This window comes from Pseudorasbora parva, chromosome 20 (genome assembly GCF_024679245.1).
Source record: "Pseudorasbora parva isolate DD20220531a chromosome 20, ASM2467924v1, whole genome shotgun sequence".
Taxonomy (NCBI): Eukaryota; Metazoa; Chordata; class Actinopteri; order Cypriniformes; family Gobionidae; genus Pseudorasbora; species Pseudorasbora parva.
Window position 1 is genome coordinate 1,643,698 of NC_090191.1, and position 11,774 is coordinate 1,655,471.

An 11,774-nucleotide genomic window follows, 5' to 3' on the forward strand; every position below is an offset into this window, starting at 1 on the left:
TAACTCAAAGTGTTTGTTTTTTACCACTTTATTTTGGTTTGGAAATTCGATTGTTGGAAATATGAACTGAATTCAGAAATGCTTTTGAAATTAAAAGTTTGCGTTTAATAAACAATTATTATTATTTTTTGAAATGAAGACCGCTTGGAGTAGAGTGCATGCAAAATAGTCCATTCCCTGAATCCATGGCATTAGTAGTTATTCTGAGTGTACGCAAATAAAGTAGACAGTTTACAGTTTATAATTATGTATTTAATTTACTTGTGTGGCTATAAATGACAGAGTATTGTGAGTTGTTTCCACTGTTATATATAGGAATAAAATCGCCAATGCCTTCCTTGGACATGTGTGAAAGAAAACAGCCTATTTTAGTTTCATGGTTAGGCTGTTTAAATATTAGCCTATGATATGATTTGTATTTTATTTCATATGTTGATTATAAAAAGTGAGCAGCATGAGTAAGATGTGCATATGTCTTGGGATGGTGTGGGGTCAGACATGATTTTGACCACTTCATTGAGTGTTGTTTTGTAGAAAGTCTCTTTAAAGGGAATTTCATTTTAAATAAACTGAATTTTTACAACAAACAAAGTTACAGCTGGTAGGGTACTACAAATACAAGTCTCCGATTTGTTTCATAATAAGAACATTTCCACCATCGTAGTTTACATTTATGTGCTTCCAATCTCTGGTCATAAGTCATTTTTTTCCATTGCGAATATTTCCTCCATGATAGTCCTCAATTGGTCAAGTCTCAAGGGCTAACTTTTCAACCAATGCCATGTTATAACTTTCTTGCTGGTTATCAGCATCACTTTGAATAGGTAAGTCTCCACTCTAACACATTTAGTTAACAGGCTAAATACAGAGCCTGTGGATCATTTGGTGTGTCGTAACCCAAAATTTTCTTCATTTCTGTTACAATAAATTCCCAATAGCAGCAAACTTTTGTACATGTCCAAAACACATGGGAATGATTGGTATTGGCATCTCCGCAGAGTCTTCAACACTGTTGAGGGATTTTTAACTGCTGTGAGGTATAATAAAATATCTCCCCAGATCCTTCCAGCCAAATGTCTTTCTGCTTGTAATACATTTCTTGAATATATATGTAATTATCTTCGTTGATGGGCTTCCCCGACTGTTTTTGCATTGTGTGGGTGTTGGGGGGTGAAAAGGAAGGACACCAAAGTCGCTGGTAGAGTCAATGCTGAGCAGCTTCCTTTTATTAAGCTTCTTTTTCACTTCAGCCACTTTTCATAAAGGAAATAAGACTGCGTCATTTCAAATCAACTTCAAAATTACAACACACAATAATCCATAATGGAAAACCATAGCTTAATAGTACTTAACTTAATAGTAAACTCGTTGCTCAGAAACGATAAACTACAACATGTGACAGACAAAAAATAAACGCTAGATGTATTCAAAATAGGAACAATAAAACCATAAAATACACAAATAAACCTTAAACACAACAAAATGCACAAAAATATACTCAGCCACATGGAATATAGTAAATGTGCAATAATATCAGAAATGCAAAACAATTTATCAAAAATAATCTAACATATGCTTTAGTAAATTTGTTAACTTCAGTATATTTCCTTTTATGGAGGGCTAATATAATTATAGAAATGACACAGTTATTATGGAACAACGGTGATAGCCTTCCTTACCTTTTTATAAAGGAAATAAGACTGTGGGGGTAACTCCCCCAAAGTGACACAACAGACAGCTCCCCCAATGACAGGGAGAGAACATTACATCTTCCCTACGCGTGTGTGTGTGTATATAACCTTGTGCTATGGGCACTGCCACTGATCCAGGCAGCAGAAGAGCCTATTTTACACTGAGCTTGTTTCTGCTTTTCAAACATGGAAGTGTGACAAAGGCACATACGCTTTATAAATTCTGTATAAAGAATAAAATCCTTATAAATTATGTGTATAAAGGCATATTTTGTACACATCACTATACAACACATTGCCTTATTACGAGAAAATATATGTTGTTTTAATATATATATTTTTAACAACATATCTTGTTATTATGACATAATTGAGTAGAAAAAAAGTAATAAGTATGTTGCAGCAATACGTCACCGTACATTCCTGTATAATTGGGGTTTTCAAAAAAGTGAATCCCCTTGTAGTGATGAAAGATAACACAATGGAAAGACTTCAGACCTGCTGAGCAGCGTCATATGTGGTCACACCTTTGACTCTATAAAACTTCTCACGAAAAAACTCTGCTAGATATATAGAAGATGGAAGATTGTTTCATTTATATAAATATATACAATAAAAATCAAGTACACATATTAAAGAAAAATGATTCAAGATGCCTAACCCTCATTATTATACCAGTACATTTGTTTAGGATTTTTCTTTTCTGTTTTTGTCTTTGCACCTTCACTTTCCAGCACAACTGTGATTCGAAACACCCATGTCACGTGACTACCGCTAAATGAAGCTTCAAAGTGCTTCATCAGGTGCGCCTGTCGAAACTGTGTTTGATTGCAAGGAGCTGGAACAAATCACACAGTCACACATATGTATAACCCTAATTCCCCACAGTTTAAAATTGAAGTTAATACATCTTTACATCATGGGTTTTGCGAGAGAGGAGGTACATTTTGTAATACCAGTGATTTTGTGATATAGCCTAAGTGAGATTTATAGTGCGCTTTGGTTAGTTATATTAAGGCTCGATTTTTATTATGGCTAGATTTAATTATCAGTGCCAGCTCCGCCACCCCTCTCACCTTTCCTTTAAGGGAGTGATGGCCCCTGGCTTGAAGTCCCATCGGTGAGCACGGACCGGGAAACTGACGCCGCCGTAACATCCAGCCGGTAAAACCGAACAAACGCGTGTGGCGATGCCCAACTGGCCGCTGCACAAATGTCCTCTACAGACACCCCTCTAAACAAGGCCCATGACGTTGCCATGCAGAATGCGCCCGCACCCCTGCTGGCAGAGCTAACCCTTTACTTTTGTATGCAATTGTGATTGTCTCCACAATCCAATGTGAAAGACGCTGTTTCGACAGCGGTTTCCCCCGAACTGGTTTGGCAAAACACACAAAAAGTTGGCCAGATGTACGCACAGCCTGCGTTTGCTCGATGTACCTGTGCAAAACTCGAACAGGGCACAACGCATGGAGTCTCCTGTCTTCCTCCGAGTCAGTCGAAAGGTTTGACAGAGCGGGCAACTCAAACGAGAGCCCGCTGTACGTGCCCGTCAAGACTTTTGGTGTATACGCTGCATTCGGACGCAACACCACTTTTGATCCGTCCGGCGCAAACTGGATGCAGAAGGGGTGTACTGAAAGCGCGTGGAGATCACAAACACGCTTCGCTGATGCCAGCGCCAACAGTAGGGCTGTCTTGTAAGACAGCATCCTTAGATTCAAAGTCTCTATGGGCTCAAACGGAGGTCCAGCAATAGCCTCCAAAACTAAAGACAGGTCCCATGATGGCACCATCGATTTCCTAATGGGCTTTAGCCGTTGTGCCCCTTTAAGGAAACGTACAGCCAGCACCACTAATGCCCTCGTGACAGGCCAAAATAGCCGCCAAGTAGACCTTTGGCGTGGAGTGGGCACGACCTTCCTCCAACAATTCCTGCAGAAAAGTCAATATCCCCGCCATCGGGCACTGGCATGGCGATAAAGATCTTCGCTCGCACCACTGTTCAAATATACGCCACTTTAATGCATAAAGTCCCCTGGTTGCCGGTTCCCTAGCACTCTGTATTGTGGTCACGACATTGCTTGGGAGCCCTGCTGCTATTAGCTTCTCCCTCTCAGCGGATAGGCCCATAGAGACCAGCGAGGGGCCACTAAAATCAGCGAGAGACCCTCCTGCCATACGCTGTCTAGAGTAGGCTGTATCAACTCCACCGGAGGAAACGCGTACAGCAGAGTCCTGGGCCATACATGTGATAGAGCATCCACCCCCAGTGGGGCACTGCTGTCTATTATTGAGAAGAACAGCGGGCAGTGCGTGTTCTTCGCAGACGCAAATAGATCTACCTTGGCCTTGCCAAACCGCAGATGCCACTCTCTGGCCTGTGACCCCCCTCTGGATAGTAGGTCCACCCCAACATTCATCCGGCCTGGGACATATACTGCCCGAAGCGATGCTAAATGCTCGCTGGCCCATATCAGGAGCATCAAAGTTAGTTGCAACAGAGGAAGAGAGTGAGTCCCTCCCAGTCGGTTTATATATGACACTACTGTCGTGTTGTCGGTTTTGACTAAGACATGTCTGCCACGTAAATGCTGAGCAAAATTTTTCAGCGCCAGACACACTGCCTGCAATTCCAGATAATTTATGTGGCGCTCTTTCTGTGCTGCCCCCCACTCTCCTCTTACAGAGTTACCCTGGCACAGAAAGGGACCCATAGGTACCAACGAACAGCGGGTTGCACGCAATATATAGTCGGCCGTGGCCCGAACTTCCCCCATCAGTTTACCATGGCCTCGCTTAGTTCCCCCAAACAGATGGCCTGATATGTTTGCAGCCAGGACATAGCGTTCAAAGCTCTAGCAGTGCAGGCTTGGTCGCTATAGATCCTGCTGAGTTGTTTGTACGAGAACCTGCATGGTCACGTTGGTAGAGTTGGGGTACCCGCAATCCCGCTATTTTGCATAGGGACCAGGTACGCCACAAGCGAATGTTCCATTGGGGGAGCCCACATTAACCCCGCTTCCCTCGCTCTTTCGCACTCTGAATTTATTTGCCCCCGGCACCGACGGAGAGGAAGACATGGGTTTCGGCCAGGAAGCTGTAAGCTCCGCCATACAATCTGGGTAAAGTGGCAGTCGTGATCTGACCACTCTCTGTACTGGAGAAAAATAAAACCCCCCGAAGCGCAAGCTTTTCTGGACCGGGGAGAGGCCGGCCATTCTACGGACAGTTTTTCTGCCGCTACCTGGGACAGTTCAAAGAAAGGATCCCCCAGCACTCCACTTCCTCCCGCCACCTCAATGGGCCACCTCAAAAAAAAATTTTTTTTTTTTTTTTGCCTTTTCACAAGATTCACCACTTGGGCTACCTCTAGGAAAATTTGGCATGATGGCATTCTAGCAGCACGGTGAAGGGCTGAAGAACAAAGGGGATGACAAATACGACCGCATTTATAGGCACGTTGTCATGCGTCATTGGCCTTTTAGGCGTGAATAAAAGGTGGCTTCAGCAGATGGCGGTAGAGCGAGATATTCCATAATCATGTGTTGTACCAAGTGAACCGACTGAAAGGGAACTCCTAAACTGTTGGGCGTAGCCTCAAATGTCTTATATCGTTTGAATCCATGGCTCAAGACGGACAAAACGCATGCCTCAAATTGGCTGGGCCTTCAGTTGCCAATTTCGAGAAATTGATTTTTTTTTACTACTTCTGCGAACTTCTCCCACGTTTTTTCCTGATTGGAACCAAACCACTGTATAAATGTTATTTGGAAAGAGTCTATTATTAATTATGAAAAAAACAAATCTGATTCATGGTCGCTAAGGGGAACCTCAATGTTTTACGCATCTGGGTCCACTTTTACTAAACTGACTATAACTTGTGAATGGAACAAGATATTTTTGCAAAACTCGGGTCACGTGTATGAGCTCAAGCTTCGGTCACCTGGGGAAAAAATGCGATGATTGCCCACTTGGTGGCACTGTAAGTAAAAATGATATAAAAATGGCTATAACCACACCCAACCATTAATCTGATCAGGGTGCCATCACATGTCTATGAGAACATTGGCGTATCTCAAAAAACACGGTTTGCATCATCGGCACAATGCCTTGAAGTAGTCTAAGAATTTTCAAGCCAGTGTTTTTCACAGGGGTCACCTCCTTATATATACTCATAAATCCTTGCCAACTCCAACAAAATTGTTTAATGCAGCGCTCTATATGTATATATGCATATCACAGCATATCACGTTTTATTTAATGCATCACAAACAACTCCATGACATTTTAATTATTTTTAAAAACATTTAAAACAACCCTAACACACTCACAACCGCGTTATATTGTGGTATATGAAGCTGCCTGAAGTGTACATATGAAGTAGACTAGCTCCCTTGGTCAAAATCGAGGGATAAAGGGTCTGTTCATATAAACTTCCCTTGTCCACTTCACAAACTGGAACGACTTCAAAATAGCGGCGGGGATTCCCCCGAGGGGAATAGTGGAGTGGAACGCAGCACTGGAGGGCCACTGTCCTGTAGACTTTAGCTCCAACCCCAATTCAACACACCTGTACCAGCTAATCAAGGTCTTTTTAGCAGAGGTCAATCAATCAATCAACTTTTATCAATCACGATTGTGTCAAAGCAGTTTCACAGTGGGTGCATTTACATGCACATCAGTAAGCTGATAACTCCAAAAAATCAGTTTATTGAAATAACCAGTTTTCCCCGTTTACATGCAAACCAGTAAACGGACAACGCAAGTAAACCGCGTTTACATGACTATTTATAAACTGTGTTATTTCCTTGTAGTGCCGTCAAAAATAATAATGTCTGTATATCTGACTCTGAGTTTTGCAAATGTTAAGTCAGTTGTGATGTTAAATAAAGCATGTACCATGTCAGTGGGAGATTTACGGCTCATATTATCCCTTATGCAGTTATGAAGCGTTTTGACTGAACCTCCTCTACTTCTGCTGCATATGATGAGAATAACGAGTCTGCGTTTATGATATATGGCCTTATATCATGCAAAACGCTAGCTCGATCTGTCTGGATGTGTTTAAATCTGCTCTAAATTTGCGTTTTTGTCACCTATCACACATGCACACTTCAATAAGCCGACAGAAAGCAGGTTAATGCGTTTACATGCAGCGCGAAATCGAGGTAAGAGGCAAAAAATTACCTGTCCTGACCGGTTTATGCTAACGTCGTTTATGACATTACTCCGATAAAAGAAAACGGGTTACCGGCTTAATCGCCTTAAGAACGTGCATGTAAACGCACCCAGTGTCAAACAGGACAATATTGCAAAAAATTAGCATATTGTGATAAAGTTAATTATTTTCCATAATGTAATGATAAAAATATATTTTATATTTTTCATATATTTTAGATTCATTGCACAACAAATGAAATATTTCAGGTCTTTTATTGTTTTAATACTGATGATTTTGGCATACAGCTCATGAAAACCCAAAATTCCTATCTAAAAAAATTAGCATATCATGAAGCGGTTCTCTAAACGAGCTATTAACCTAATCATCTGAATCAACTAATGAACTCTAAACACCTGCAAAAGATTCCTGAGGCTTTTAAAAACTCCCAGCCTGGTTCATTACTCAGGCCATGTCTACACTAATCCGGCTAAATTTAACAACTGAGATTTCGTCTAAAAACGCTCCGCGTCCACACTATCATTTTTAATCGTTTTCCAAAAAATGTTCATCTACACTGAAACGTCTGAAAACGCTTACATCCCCGTACTGCGCATGAGCAAATCCAAGACGCTTCAACTTGCGTCATTTCCACTACTTCTTTATTTACTCTTTGAAATGTTGCGGCAATGTCGAGAAAAGGCACTGAGTTTTTTAACAGCATGTACAAACTGACATTAATATTTAACAAGGCTGTCAAAACAGTAAGCATACAAAACAAATGCTGTACAATGTAATTTACTATCTTGGCTGAATTGGTCATATGACTGCATCACATGGCTAAATGCGTCATCGTATTAAAAAGCCTCCGTTTTCACAGTCCACACTACGACGTGAAGACGGCGTTTTCAAATGTATCAGCTTTGGAGAGCGTTTTACAAAATTATATGTTTTCAGTGACTTAAAACACTGTCTCAGTGTGGATGGAAGGCCAAAACGGAGAGAAAAATATACGTTTTCAAATGAAAACGTATTAGTGTGGACATGGCCTTAAAACCGCAATCATGGGTAAGACTGCCGACCTGACTGCTGTCCAGAAGGCCATCATTGACACCCTCAAGCGAGAGGGGAAGACACAGAAAGACATTTCTGAACGAATAGGCTGTTCCCAGAGTGCTGTATCAAGGCACCTCAGTGGGAAGTCTGTGGGAAGGAAAAAGTGTGGCAAAAAACGCTGCACAACGAGAAGAGTTGACCGGACCCTGAGGAAGATTGTGGAGAAGGACCGATTCCAGACCTTGGGGGACCTGCGGAAGCAGTGGACTGAGTCTGGAGTAGAAACATCCAGAGCCACCGTGCACAGGCGTGAGCAGGAAATGGGCTACAGGTGCCGCATTCCCCAGGTCAAGACACTTTTGGGCTACAGAGAAGCAGCACTGGACTGTTGCTCAGTGGTCCAAAGTACTTTTTTCAGATGAAAGCAAATTTTGCATGTCATTTGGAAATCAAGGTGCCAGAGTCTGGAGGAAGACTGGGGAGAAGGAAATGCCAAAATGCCTGAAGTCCAGTGTCAAGTCCCCACAGTCAGTGATGGTCTGGGGTGCCATGTCAGCTGCTGGTGTCGGTCCACTGTGTTTTATCAAGGGCAGGGTCAATGCAGCTCGCTATCAGGAGATTTTGGAGCACTTCATGCTTCCATCTGCTGAAAAGCTTTATGGAGATGAAGATTTGGTTTTTCAGCACGACCTGGCACCTGCTCACAGTGCCAAAACCACTGGTAAATGGTTTACTGACCATGGTATTACTGTGCTCAACTCTCCTGACCTGAACCCCATAGAGAATCTGTGGGATATTGTGAAGAGAAAGTTGAGAGACGCAAGACCCAACACTCTGGATGAGCTTAAGGCCGCTATCGAAGCATCCTGGGCCTCCAGAACACCTCAGCAGTGCCACAGGCTGATCGCCTCCATGCCACGCCGCACTGAAGCAGTCATTTCTGCTAAAGGATTCCCCACCAAGTGTTGAGTGCATAACTGAACATAATTAGTTGAAGGTTGACTTTTTTTGTATTAAAAATACTTTTATTTTATTGGATGAAATATGCTAATTATTTGAGATAGGAATTTGGGGTTGTCATGAGCTGTGTGCCAAAATCATCAGTATTAAAACAATAAAAGACCTGAAATATTTCAGTTGGTGTGCAATGAATCTAAAATATATGAAAGTTTAATTTTTATCATTACATTATGGAAACTAATTAACTTTATCACAATATGCTATTTTTTTGAGAAGGACCTGTACTGTACGACATCCCTAGGGTAAGGCCAAGTTTACATTGTAGGCTAAATCCTTTTCTCTGTGAGCAAAGATCACTTGATGTGACGGAGGTGCGAGGGAGAGCTAGAGGTAAGCGCGAAAGGCGAAGCTTGAATTTACGGGTATGTCCCTCTTTGGCTACTGTACTTTCAAGATGGAGGGGCAACATGGCGACCAGCATTCGAACCCCTCACCCGTATGGATTTGCAATGCTATATTATAAACTCACGAGAATACTTTTCTCGTTACTTGAAAGAAGTAAATATACATTAATGAGCACATATTTTTTGAAAGATCTAAAAAAGTTACACAGTGTAGCTTTAACAGCCCTAAATACAGAGTCTGTGGATCATTTGCTATGTTGTAAGCCAAAATTTTCTCCATTTCTGTTACAACAGATTCCCAATAGGGAATTTTTGTACATGTCTAAAACACATGGGAATGATTGGCGTTGACTGTTTGCTTTTAATGTGAGGTGTAATAAAATATCTCACTAGATTCTTCCAGTCAAATGTCTTTCTGTTTTTAATACATTTCTTATATATATATATATATATATATATATATATATATATATATATATAAATTACTATTAATTAATATATATATATCTTAATTACAGGCCTATAGATATTATATTTGTGGCTGCACCGGGGTCCGTCATTACTAGGTTAAAGTTACGTGACTGAGGCTAATTCTCTAATGTGGATAAAGGTGTGGATAAATGACATCTCATTATTACGAGAAAAGATGTCGTTAAAACAACATAACATCTCGTTTTTACGACATAATTGAGTGGAACAAAATAATATGTATGTTGCAGCAATGCGTCACCGTACATTCCTGTATAATTGGGGTTTTTAAAAGTTAATTCCCTTGCAGTAAAGTTGAAAGAAAACACAAAAGAAAGACTTCAGAGCTGCTGAGCAGCGTCATATGTGGTTACACCTTTGACTCTATAAAACATATCACTCAGAAAAAACTCTGCTAGCTATATAGAAGATGGAAGAATGTTTCATTTATAAAATATATACAATAAAAATCAAGTACACATATTAAAGAAAAATGACTGAAGATGCCTAACCCTCATTATTATACCAGTACATTTGTTTTTGATTTTTCTGCAAAAACTCCCAGGAATTTTGTAGTCTTTGCACCTTATTAGACTTTTTTATAAATCTGTAGGATTAACATTTTTAACATAATAATAACGTTCAGTTGTAAGTAATTTATAAGTGGTTAGTTAATGATGAACTGATCATTTACAAAACATTCATAAATGATTATCAAGTGATATGCTAACATTTTACGAATGTTTTGTAAATTCTGTTACAAGTCATTTACAAGTGATTAGTAAATGATTAACTAATGATTTATGAAACATGACTACGTGTTTGTTAATGATTAATGAGTGATATGTTAATTATTTTGTGTTTTATGGATTCAGTTATAAGTAATTTACAATTGATTAGTTAATGATTCACTAATGATTTACAAAACATGACTATGCATCATTTTTTTACTTTTTTGTTTTGACAAATCATCATTTGTTCATGATTAACAATTGTTTATTGAGATAACGGTACACTGACATTTCAGTGATTAATAATATATTAACTAGTAACGTAATAACCATTTACTAAGGATCTGTTTGGTTATTTTATGATAGTCTATTTTTTAAAATATAACCTACGACAGTTTTGCAAATTGTTAGCATATTAATCATTTATGAATGTATAGTCATGATTTGTAAACGATTAGTTTATTATCTAATAACTTGTAAATAATTTATAACTGAATCTACAAAATATAAAAAATATTTAAAATGTATTAACATTTATGAAATGCAGTCATGTTTTGTAAATGATTAGTTCATCATTAACTAACCACTTATAAATGACTTACAACTTGGACGTTATTTTTAAAGTGTTGCCATTTATTTAAATAAAACGAATTGGCAGACAAAATGATCAGAACTGACAGAGTGATAAAGAAAAAGTAGACAGAAGAATCTCAAAAACCGTACTGTGTGTCTAGTGTGTCAAAAACCAGTGACACCTCTAAAAGAACCATCATGATTCCCTTTATCAAATGTATCAACATTTTTCTTTTTACAAATACAAGAAACCTTTCGTGGTTAGATCAGTGGTGTTGAGAAATAAAGCAGCAGCTTTTAACCTCTTTCCAGAACAAGGGGATGATTGACATGAGTTATGAATGAGTAACATTTAAAGCACTCTGTAATTATTGAGCAACAGGTGGCAAACCACACCTTTTTGCTTTTCCTCAGGCGTTACTTTGACAGTAAGAAAATATTGCGTTTATTTATCCATTCGTATTTTTTCTTAAGGTGATTTACAGGAATGCAGTGTTTGGATTTCTCCAGGTTTGATGCTAAGTATCCAAAATCCAGGGTTTGTTCACCCAAAAATGTAAATTCTGTCATGAATTCCTCACCCTCATGTCGTTCTAAACCCGTAAGACCTTTGCTCATCTTCAGAACACAAAGGAAGATGTTTTTGATGAAATCTGAGATCTCTCTGATCCTCCATAGACAGCAATGTAATTAACACTTGCAAAGCCCAGAAAGGAAGTAAAGACAATAC